The sequence below is a fragment of the Anolis sagrei genome, chromosome 1 (assembly GCF_037176765.1).
Source record: "Anolis sagrei isolate rAnoSag1 chromosome 1, rAnoSag1.mat, whole genome shotgun sequence".
In the NCBI taxonomy this organism is placed as follows: domain Eukaryota; kingdom Metazoa; phylum Chordata; class Lepidosauria; order Squamata; family Dactyloidae; genus Anolis; species Anolis sagrei.
The window spans coordinates 240355713-240366891 of NC_090021.1; positions in this window are offsets into that span (position 1 = coordinate 240355713).

Below are 11179 nucleotides of genomic sequence, written 5' to 3' on the forward strand. Positions count from 1 at the left end.
CAATAGAGATGGGACGATCATAATTCTTTGGGGAATTATTATTTTAAAGGCTAGAAAATAGGAGAGTTTTGTGAGGCATGGCTGCAAAGATTCCTAAAAGAGTGGCAAAATGGAAGAGGGATGTATATGGTCGTTCTGGCAAGATTCCTGAGTTTTATTTTATTTGGGAATAAAAGTTATATTCATAGACCTGGGCAACATCATAGACATATACCTCATAACTATAACACCCTTCTTTTTCTATAAAATGGAGAAGAGTGCCTCAGGCATAACTAGTACATAGACAACTTCAGTCAGACAATACAGCTTCACTGTTGTCCTATGGCTGGCGACAGCCTCTTCTTTGCCTTCTGTGGAGCGCTTTGCATGCCATTTTTACAAGCAAAGTTAATAACCTTTGCAGACTCCTTTTGCAAATAATCAGATCATGCTGGCCTGTTTTTGCAAAATGACCAGCCATCATTTATAGTTAAGCTTACATTTCCCTTCCTAAAGTGATTATATCCTCTTCCCAAACCCTAACAACACTGAAACTAGATCTGCTACTAAACCCCCCAATAAAGCTGATGAGAAGGCAATGATAGGAGCAAACAGACTTCTCTGGTACTTTCTGTCCATAAAGGTTATTTGTATTTTAGTACAAAAGACCACAGTCATACAGTTCATACAGAATGCTTGATAATAACTTATAGAATCATAGAGCTGGAGGAGACCTCGTGGGCCATTGAGTCCAACCACCTGCCAAGAAACAGCAAAATCGCATCCAAAGCATCCCTGACAGATGGCCATCCAGCCTCTGCTTAAAAGCCTTCAAAGAAAGAGCTTCCACCACACACGGGGGCAGAGAGTTCCACTGCTGAACAGCTCTCACAGTTAGGAAGTTCTTCCTAATGTTCATGTGGAATCTCCTTTCCTGTAGTTTGAAGCCACTGTTCCACATCCTAGTCTCCAGGGCAGCAGAAAACAAGCTTGCTCCCTCCTCCCTATGACTTCCCGTCACATATTTATACACGGCCTTCATCATGTATGCTCTCAGCCTTTTCTTTTTAAGCTAAACCTGCCCAGCTCTTTAAGCCACTCTCCATAGGGCTTGTTCTCCAGAGCCTTGATCATTTTAGTTGCCCTCTTCTGGACACATTCCAGCTTAGAGTCAACATCTCTCTTAAACTGCAGTGCCCAGAATTGGACACGTGTGATTCCAGGTGTGGTCTGACCAAGGTAGAATAGAGAGATAACATGACTTCCTGGGATCTAGACACTAGACTCCTATTTATGCAGGCCAAAATCCCACTAGCTTTTTAGCCGCCGTATGACATTGCTTAACTTGTCCCAAGATCTTTTTCACACGTACTACTATCGAGCCAGGCATCCCCCATTTAACTAGTTAAATCTTACTAATTTTGACCTAGTTATTATCTTTCCCAAAATAGTGAATTAATTCATTTTTTTGGTTAAGAGGCACTTGTTATCAACTTTAAACTTTGAACTTGTTATATTTCATTTGTTATCTACTGATTCATTTGTTATGTACTGTTACCCCCTTTTCTCAACAACACTTAACAAGTATATCTGCTATTGATAGCACTCACTGTTCCTACAGTGAATTTTGGCTTTATCTATTACCAGAGGAAGTCTCAAGGAGGATAATGGGAAAGCGCTAGTTTTCTAAGAACTGTAGTTGCAAGCGATTGTCACTGCTGGTCTTTGCATACCAAACACGTGCAATAGCATTGATCTTTGCAGTTCATACGTCTTTTTTGTGAGTGGGAAGGTAGAGGATACAGTTCTTCATCAGTGTAGAAGTCTTTCTGCATGAGAGATAACAAAGATAGTTCTTCTTAAACAAGTCTCTGCCCACTTCACCAACTGATCTTGGAAGCTACTTACAGCTGCATTTTGCTATTGCAGGGAAACAGTGCAATGTAATAGCAATGATTTTTTTTCCAGTCATGACAATTTGTGAGTAAACAGTTGATAGGAATTGAGAGAAAAGGAATGTGAATAAGCAATAAAATAATAAAGTATGATTTCCTTATCCATGAACTTTGTCTCCACAGTTTCACCCATCCACAGTGCAAAAAATATCCCTTCCGGAAGTGTTTGTGGGCCTCTCTAGGTTCCCCAGTTCAATTCTATGACATGCTCCCAGCCCAAGTATTGTCATTACAATCCATGCTTTCCTACTATTTGCATTTCAGGTGTCCATGGAGTTTTGGAAAATGTCCCCGTAGATATGGAGATCATACTGTACTTCAGGACTTCTTTCCAACCTAGCAATTACTAAGTTCCCGCCATTTCCATTCACTTTCCAACATATATGGAAAGTGCAAAGTGGGGAAAGCAATTGCCACTATTTCCATGTTTTATTTTAATGACAGTGGACTAAACTCCCACATTTTTCATGTTTAGTATTAATAAATGTTCAAATCTGACATGTGTTTGACTAAAAATGTGGCAGAAATTGAAAAGAAAAAAAAAATTACGTTGAGAGTAGTACCTACAACATGTTTTGTTATTAAAGACCAATTAAGTAGACATTCTGCCTTTTGGGTCCTTGGAACTATATACAGTTGTGGGGGGAGTATTTAGTCAGGTACCAATTGTACAAGTACTCCCACTTTAAAAGATGAGAGAGGCCTGTAATTGACATCATAGGTAGACCTCAACTATGAGAGACAACATGAGAAATCACATTCAGAAAATCACATTGTCTGATTTTTAACGAATTTATTTGCAAATTATGGTGGAAAATGTCAAATACCGGCCTCTTTTGTCTTTTTAAGTGGGAGAACTTGTACAATTGGTATCTGACTAAATACTTTTCCCCCCACTGTAACTAATACATCTTTGAAGTTAATATTCCAAGAATTATGTAAAGAGTGTGCATCTTGCTATTTCAGTTGCTACAGCAAAGAAAAACAACAACAGATCTTGTGACACCTCAAAGGCAAAACTCTTAACATATATTATGATGTAAGTCTTTGTAGACCAAAGTCCACCTCATCAGATGAGCTAACAGGGCTGGGCTACCTCTGTGTCATCATATGTTTACAAAGCAGCCCAGCCTCTGTTCTAACAGGGGATGTGATATTTGAACTTGGGTCAAAAAGGAAGTGAAGGATCATATTATTTCCTGAGCAGGAAAAAAAAATCTGAGAATCTCTTAATCATTACACATTCTTAAGGCAATCCAACAAAAATCTTGGAGATTCCCTTTCCTAGTCTGGCCTTATTGTGCCTCAAGCAGAAGATGCTGGAGGGAAGAGTGCGGGGAGGCATGCAAGACTGCCTCCATCTGTGTATACTTCTATTTAAAAATGTACCTTCCTCCCAGACTGGGATTCATTGCAGGTTATAAAAGGGCAGAAAATTCAATTTTAAAATGAGAGCTAGTGTAATGTATTGTCGAAGGCTTTCATGGCTGGAATCACTAGGTTCTTGTGGGTTTTTTTCGGGCTATAGAGCCATGTTCTAGAGGCATTTCTCCTGACGTTTCGCCCGCATCCAAAAATCTTGGAGATTCCCTTTCCTAGTCTGGCCTTATTGTGCCTCAAGCAGAAGATGCTGGAGGGAAGGGTGCGGGGAGGCATGCAAGACAGCCTCCATCTGTGTATCCGGATGCGGGCGAAACGTCAGGAGAAATGCCTCTAGAACATGGCTCTATAGCCCGAAAAAAACCCACAAGAACCTAGAGCTAGTGTAGTTTAGCAGTTGAGCACTGGATAGCTCTGGAGTCAAAGATTCAAATCTTCATTCGGCCATGAAAATCCACTTAGCGATTGTTGACAAGTCACCTTGCCAAAGCACCACAGTAAGGTGAAAGCAAATCCCTTCTGAACAAACCTAGCCTATGATAGGTTTGCCTTAGGTCAGAAATTGCTTGAAGGCATACAACAAGATCATCAATGATAATTAAAAATACAAAAATAAATTAAAGCAACAAATAATTAAAACTATTTAAAATCTTACTGTAAAAGTTTTAAACCAGTAAAACATCTTAGAAAGCCCTTTCCTTGTTAAAAATTGAGTTCCAATGGTTTGATAGATATGAAAACATTACTGAAAGAACAACAAAGAAAGAACCATTCTAGCTTATCTGGGGAGGAAGTTTCAAAGTGTTGGAGCAGCCACAGAGAAGGCCTTCTGCCACATTCCCAATGGTCTGTGGAGGCGGTGGGATTGAGAGAAGAATCACGTGGAAAGTTAAATACCTGGTAATTGTAAATAAACTCAAGCAAGCAAGGCCTTGGGGAAATGTCTTGGTTTTTGGCTAGAGTATGTGAAGAGACATCTGGCAGAGTGTGTGGAGCTAGCCAAGATTAAAAGAACTCATAGAACTTAGAAAACTTATACACGTAGCCCACCATCTAACAGCCAGGCCCTTAACCAAAATAGCACCATAGCATAGTGGCAATGTATTGTTCTACACAGCATTATAACCAAGTAATATAAGAACTACTTCACTGGTCAGACCAAGGTCTGCTTAACTGAGCATCCTATTTTCTACTGTTGTCAATCAGATGATTCTGTTAAGCCCATGCATGCAATAGCACCCTAAATTTATATTTCCTAGCCCGGTGAAAACCAAGCTCTCCAACTGGTAAAGGTTCTGCCCCCTCCCAAACTTTTGTCTCACCCTGTGAACGAGAAAGGGATTGTGGATGGTTAGTATCCCAAACACATGTTTATGTCCCAAAGGAAGTGACATGAGGCAGAAATGTCATAATATTAGCCTTATTTGTTCATTTAGCAAAGCAAACACTGTCGACCCTGTAAGCCCATTGTGGGATCAAACCTAGTTTCCCCACTTCTGATGACATGTGCCTCCCGGGACTTCCTCTAGTTGGTAGCCACATGTAAGGTGTCTTCAGTGAGAGACTCTCCAAAGGAGTCACAGTTTAACAAAACAAAACAAAAAAAAAGCATCCAGGATGAATCCCAAGAAATAGACTGCAGTGGTGTTACTTATTCACACTAATGTAAAATTACTATAGATCCTTGAAGGGATCTAGTTTGGTGGGGATGCTTTTATTAAGCAGGAATGGACAACCATTGAAGGCTAGGAAGATTCATTACCCCCCCCCCCCCCCCATCCAATACACACACTCAAGTCTAATGCACCGTTGAATCTAATGTGCACCTCTGTTTTCAAAACCCTGAAACAAAAAAGGTATTTGCTGTCAAATGTAATGTACAGCAGCAAAAGTGCACTCTTTATAATTTGGCCCCAAAAGGTAAGCATTACGGTTGTTTGCTCTTACAGTTCCTTATTTAAAAACAAAAGTGTTATAAAACCAAAGCTTCCAACAATGGAAAAGAAAACATTGGGGTGCATCTATGCTGTAGAATGAATCTGCTCTAACTACCCTGGCTCAATGCAATGGGGTCATGGGGCTGCAGTTTTATGAGGCCCTGAGCCTTCTCTGCCAAAGAAAGCTGAGGCCTCAACATACAAATCCCAGCATTGCATAGCATGGAGCCATGGCAATTAAGTTAGAGATGACATCCCTCAAATAGGAGTTTATTTATTATTTATTATTTATTTCAGGCTTTTATATTCCATCCTATTTCAACCTCCGCAGAGGGACTCAGGACGGCTAACAAATCGGCACCCCATGGCACCCACATCAAAAACATAAATACACAATTTAACGACGATATAATAATAACAATATAAAACAGTAAACAGTATAAAACAGTATAAAAACTACATTTCCCCTTTTGCTTTGGCTCAGCACTAAGATTTACATATTACATGAATCTAATGTGCATCCTAAATTTGAGAAGGTAATTTTATCAAAAAGAGTGAGCATTAGATTTGAGTAAATATGGTACTTGGATAGATGCACCTCTTCACTACACCTGCTGTTATATAAAAAAAGTTTTGTCTCCAAGGAACCTTTAGGGAGTATGGTGACATTTTCACCATGTTTTGGGACCATTCTGGGCCATTTAAAATCCACAAGAGGCCTTTTCTAACAACAGCAAGTGAGGAGAAATAATTCCCTGTTCCTTTCCTAATTCAAATAAGGCTTCTCTTGTGACTAAATTAGCCCTAGGAGTGCAAAATACTGTGAAAATGTGCTCTGCTTGGGCAGGGTGAGTACATGAAACTATGGGTATTGAGTCAGTAAAATTGGATTGCACGTATCTGATTTTGACTGTTCTTGGCTTACAACAAGCTTCCTAAATTCCTTATCACCTTGTGATGCGTCTTTGTCATCTGCATCCGTTTTCTAGTTTTAAATGAGGCTATAAATAATCTCTTTTGTGACATTGGGGGAGAGGACACTCACTGTGTTAGAAATGTGCCATGAAGCCACCCCACTATCAGTGACATCAATGGACAGGCATTGTTTGCTTTCTCTATACAAGGTAGTTAAAATGCTGGAAATTCCTGCATAGCTATCGACTCAGCATATCAGAGCGTTCTAGCAATTAAACCATCTTGTTTCACACGTAGTGTACCATGCTCCAGTTCAGCTGTTTCTGCAGTGGGAAACAAAGCTCTATCTTTCCTGATACAAAGTGTCACAAGAAATCTGGATAGCATGTAAATACACACATCTCTTCCCTCCCTCTTCATACTTCAGGGATGGATTCTAATTGTACTTGGGGTTCAGGTTGCTCATGGAGCTTGATCCCATACATTCCATGCCGTATTTTAGCTTTCCCATAGCTGGTATCCTCCAGGTGTGTTGGAGTATTACTCCCAGCATTAGCAGTGAGCATAACTATTTTAGTTGGGAGTGATGGGAGTTGAGCTATAACAGGCTTCTTAGAATTGTAGAGTCAGAGTCATAGGTAACTCCCTGCTAAGCCATCCTTAGTCTCGTCGGTGAGATAGGGCCGCCTACAAATAAGATTTTATTATTATTATTTGAGACACAACAAGATTAGTACACAGCAAACAAGATCACTCTGCTGGCTGTTGTATTGGATCACACGTCGGACACTTCCCAAGTGTCTAGGACTGTGTGATGTATCAGCGAATAATGTGTGCAGATCCGAGTAGGGTGGCCTTTTGCAGCTGACAGATGGTAATTTTGTCAGCGCCAATTATGTTTAAGTGCAGGCCAAAGTCCTTAGGCACTGCACCCAGTGTGCCAATCACCACTGGGACCAGCTTTACTGGCTTGTGCCAGAGTCTTTGCAGTTCGATCTTTAAATCCTTATATCGTGTCAGCTTCTCCAGTTGTTTCTCTTCAATCCTGCTGTCGCCTGGGATTGCAACACCAACCATCCATATTTGGTTTTTTAACACGATCATGAGGTCAGGAGTATTGTGCTCCAAAACTCTGTCTGTCTGAATTCGGAAGTCCCAGAGTAGTTTGATGTGCTCATTTTCTGTAACTTTTTCAGGCATGTGATCCCACCAGTTCTTTATCACAGGCAGATGGTATTTGTGGCACAAGTTCCAATGAATCATCTGAGCAATGGTATTATGCCTCTGCTTGTGGACCACCTTTACTGGCTTGTACCAGAGTCTCTGCAGTTCAATCTTTAAATCCTCATATTGTGACAGCTTTTCCAGTTGTTTCTCTTCATATCTAGGACTTGTGATGTATCAGTGAATAATAACAATAACAATAATAATAATAATTGTTATTATTATTATTATTATTATTATTATTATTATAGAGACCTCAAGGGCTATCCTGTCCATCCCCATTCTATCCTGTAGGAACACACAATCAAACCACACCCAACAGATAGCCATTCAGACTCCATTTAAAAGTCTCCAAAGGAGACTCCACCGCCATTCCAAGGCAACATATTCCACTATCAAACAGTTCTTACCATAAAGGGGTTCTTCGTAATGTTTAAGTGGAATATCCTTTCCTGCAGTTTGGATCTGTGTTCTGTGTCCTAGTCTCTGAAGCTGCAGAAAACAAATTTACTCCCACCTAAATATGACATCTTTCCAAATATTTAGTCATGGCTATCATGTTGCCTCTTAACTTTCTTTATGTCAGGCTAAACATACCAAACTCCCTAAGCTGCTTCTCATAAGACATGGTTCCAGGGCCTTTACCTTTTGGTTACTTTCCTCTGAGCACATTAGGTTGTCAAAATCCTTCTTGAATTGTGGTGTCCAAAACTGGACACATTCATGATGGGGCCTGACCAAAGAGTTGTACTGTTACCTCCCTGGGCCTATACACTCCTATTGTATTGTTTTGACTTTGGTCAAAGTGGCCCATGAACCTCTTTCAGGTAACCAAATGGAAGGCATTTCTGGAGTGCTACAATTCACATTGACAGGCATCTGCAGCTCTGTTCTGTGGGACAGAATTGGACAAGCTCCCTGTTAAGCTACCCTTACTATTATTTTTCCTTTCTGAAATTCCTTCTATAAGGAAAGTCTAAAATGATAAAGTGGTGTTTACACTTATGCTAGCTACTTGATATTTTACACTTGCAGCTGTCTGGGAGGTTTTGTGTGTTAGCTGTAAACCATAGCCCAGTAGCTGCAAAAACAAGTCAAGCTTAATATCATAATAAAACTCAGATTAATGGTTGCTGAGACTCTCAGATGACATCTGGTGAAAGAAATACAGAAGCAGGGCCAAACAGAATGTCTTGACTCAATGAAAGTGATCTTTTCATGTAAGTTTTGAAGAGGCTACAAACAAACATCTAAAACAGTAGCCTAAATGTCACAATCTGGAGTTGTGACCACAGAAAAGGCCATGGGAATCTTCTGCTTTCTTATTACGGAACCCTGTATATCAGTGTTTTTGACTTGGCAGCACTCAGATGGATTGGACTATGTCTGAGGGATGGTGGACACTGGTGTGCAACTAGTAGCTGATGAAACCTGGTATGTCAAGTTGGCTGATCTTGCCTCCTTCTTTGCCTGCTTCCCTTCTTCTCTTATAGCCCACCCTTCCACCAAATGGTGCTCTGAAGATCATAGGTAAAGGTAAAGGTTTTCCCCTGACATTAAGTCCAGTTGTGTCCAGCTCTGGGGACTGGTGTTCATCTCCATTTCTAAGCTGAAGAGCTGACATTGCCCATAGACACCTCCAAGGTCATGGGGCCGACATGACTGCATGGAGCACCGTAACCTTCCTGCAAAGCAGTACCTATTGATCTATTCACATTTGCATGTTTTCAAACTGCTAGGCTGGCAGAAGCTGGGGCTGACAGTGGAAGCTCACACTGCTCACCAGATTCGAACCTGCAACCTTTCAGTCAAGAAATTAACAGCTTAGTGGTTTAACCCACTGCGCTTCTATTCCTTGGCTTTAATTATAACAGGGGTAGGCAATGGCTATTAAGGGTTTTCAGCTTGGGCTTGGTTTCCTTGCCTTCAACAGAAGGTCTTGCATCCATTTAACTCAATGTTTCCCAAGCTCTGGTCTTCCAAATCATCATCATCATCATCACTTTATTTCTTAATTAGTCGCTCTCCACCAAGGTGCTCCGGGCGACTTACAATTTAAAACAGTTCATACACAATGATCATGGAATCCACAATGATTCCCTGAATCCATGATCATTGGCCAAAGCAGCAGAGGCTTCTGAGAGTTGAACTCCAAAACACTTGGAGGACTAGAGTTTGGAAATCACTGATTTAACAATCTATAGGTCGATGCATTTTAAAGATCACCAGTCACCTTTCTGAAACAAGAGTTGTCTCTAGTTCAGGATAGAAATGTAGAGCCTTCCAGATATTGAAACATAATGCCCATCCGTCCTAGCCAGCATAGCCAATAGTGTAAGAATGTTGGGAGCTGCAATCCAACCACATCTGGACATGCAAGACAGTTTGTACCTGTTCTAACTATTTTCTGAAGAACTTCATGCCACTCAGAAGTTTTACTACACATAAATTTCTCCATGATATTGCCTCTTCATTTGCTTTTCTTATAGCTGCAGCTGATCAGTAATGTATCACTATTAACCATTTCATTACTTTTTATATATGCACGGAGAAACTTTAGCATATGAATTAATACCATAATTTTCATTAATTAAGAGGATTAGACTTAATTTTCACAAGCACCTACAATAACTTTACCACGTTCCGTTTTTAATTCTAATGTAAGATCAGACAATAGAGAAGGATTTCTTTAAAAATGGAGGTGACTCCATCCCATGTGAGGGTTGGGGAATGTGTGGCCCTCCAAATGTTGGACTATAGTGCCTAAGAGTATCCCTCGCCAGTGAATGGTTTGGACTGATAGTTCAGGTAACATCTAGAAGGCCACACATTCTTCAAATGGTGTGGCTTAAAGGCTTAGAATCATAGAATAATAGAGTTGGAAGAGAACACATGGGCCATCTAGTCCAACCCCCTGCCAATCAGGAAAAGCACACTCAAAGTATCCTCTTTTTTGTGTCAGGAGCAACTTGAGAAACTGCAAGTTGCTTCTGGTGTGAGAGAACTGGCCATCTGTAAGGACATTGCCCAGGGGATGCCTGGGTATTTTACCATCCTATGGGAGGTTTCTCTCATGCCCCCACATGGGAAGCTGGAGCTGACAAATGGGAGCTTATCCTGCTCCCTGGATTCAAACTGCTGACCTTTCGGTCAACAGTCCTGCTGGCACAAGGGTTTAATCCATTGCACTACTGGGGGCTCCTAATGTATCCCTGACAGATGGCCATCCATCCTCTGTTTAAAAGTTACCAAGGAAGGAGCTTCCACCACATTCCAAGGCAGAGAGTTCCACTGTTGAACAGTTCGTATGGTCATGAAGTTTGATTTCAGTGTGGAAGAAAAATATTTTGTACTCCAGAAGACCTTGTTATACTAACATTATTGCAATCTTCAGATTTTGCTCAGATCAACATTCCACTTAGGAAAGTGGGGCAAATCCTTTTTTTTTCAGAGCATTTAAAACTACAATATTTTTAATTAACCAGAAAACTTAAATATAGCCTCTCTTAGCACATTAACAGTAATAGTAATTGCTATATGGAATATTGCTAAGTTCTCAAGTTCTCACAGCACTGGTGTTTTTGCATATACTAACCACAGAATTGTCCTCAAAGGACTGTATTGTTTTGCAGTCCTACACTTTCCCATTTTCTTTACAGCAGGGTGGGCAGCTTCTGAGAGTTGGGAGGCATGCATCCCTTCCCCTGCATCTTGACAAGCTGTGCCAGTCCACATTGGAGGAAATGGCCAATAAACCACCACCACCACCATCCTGCACAAGAAATAATG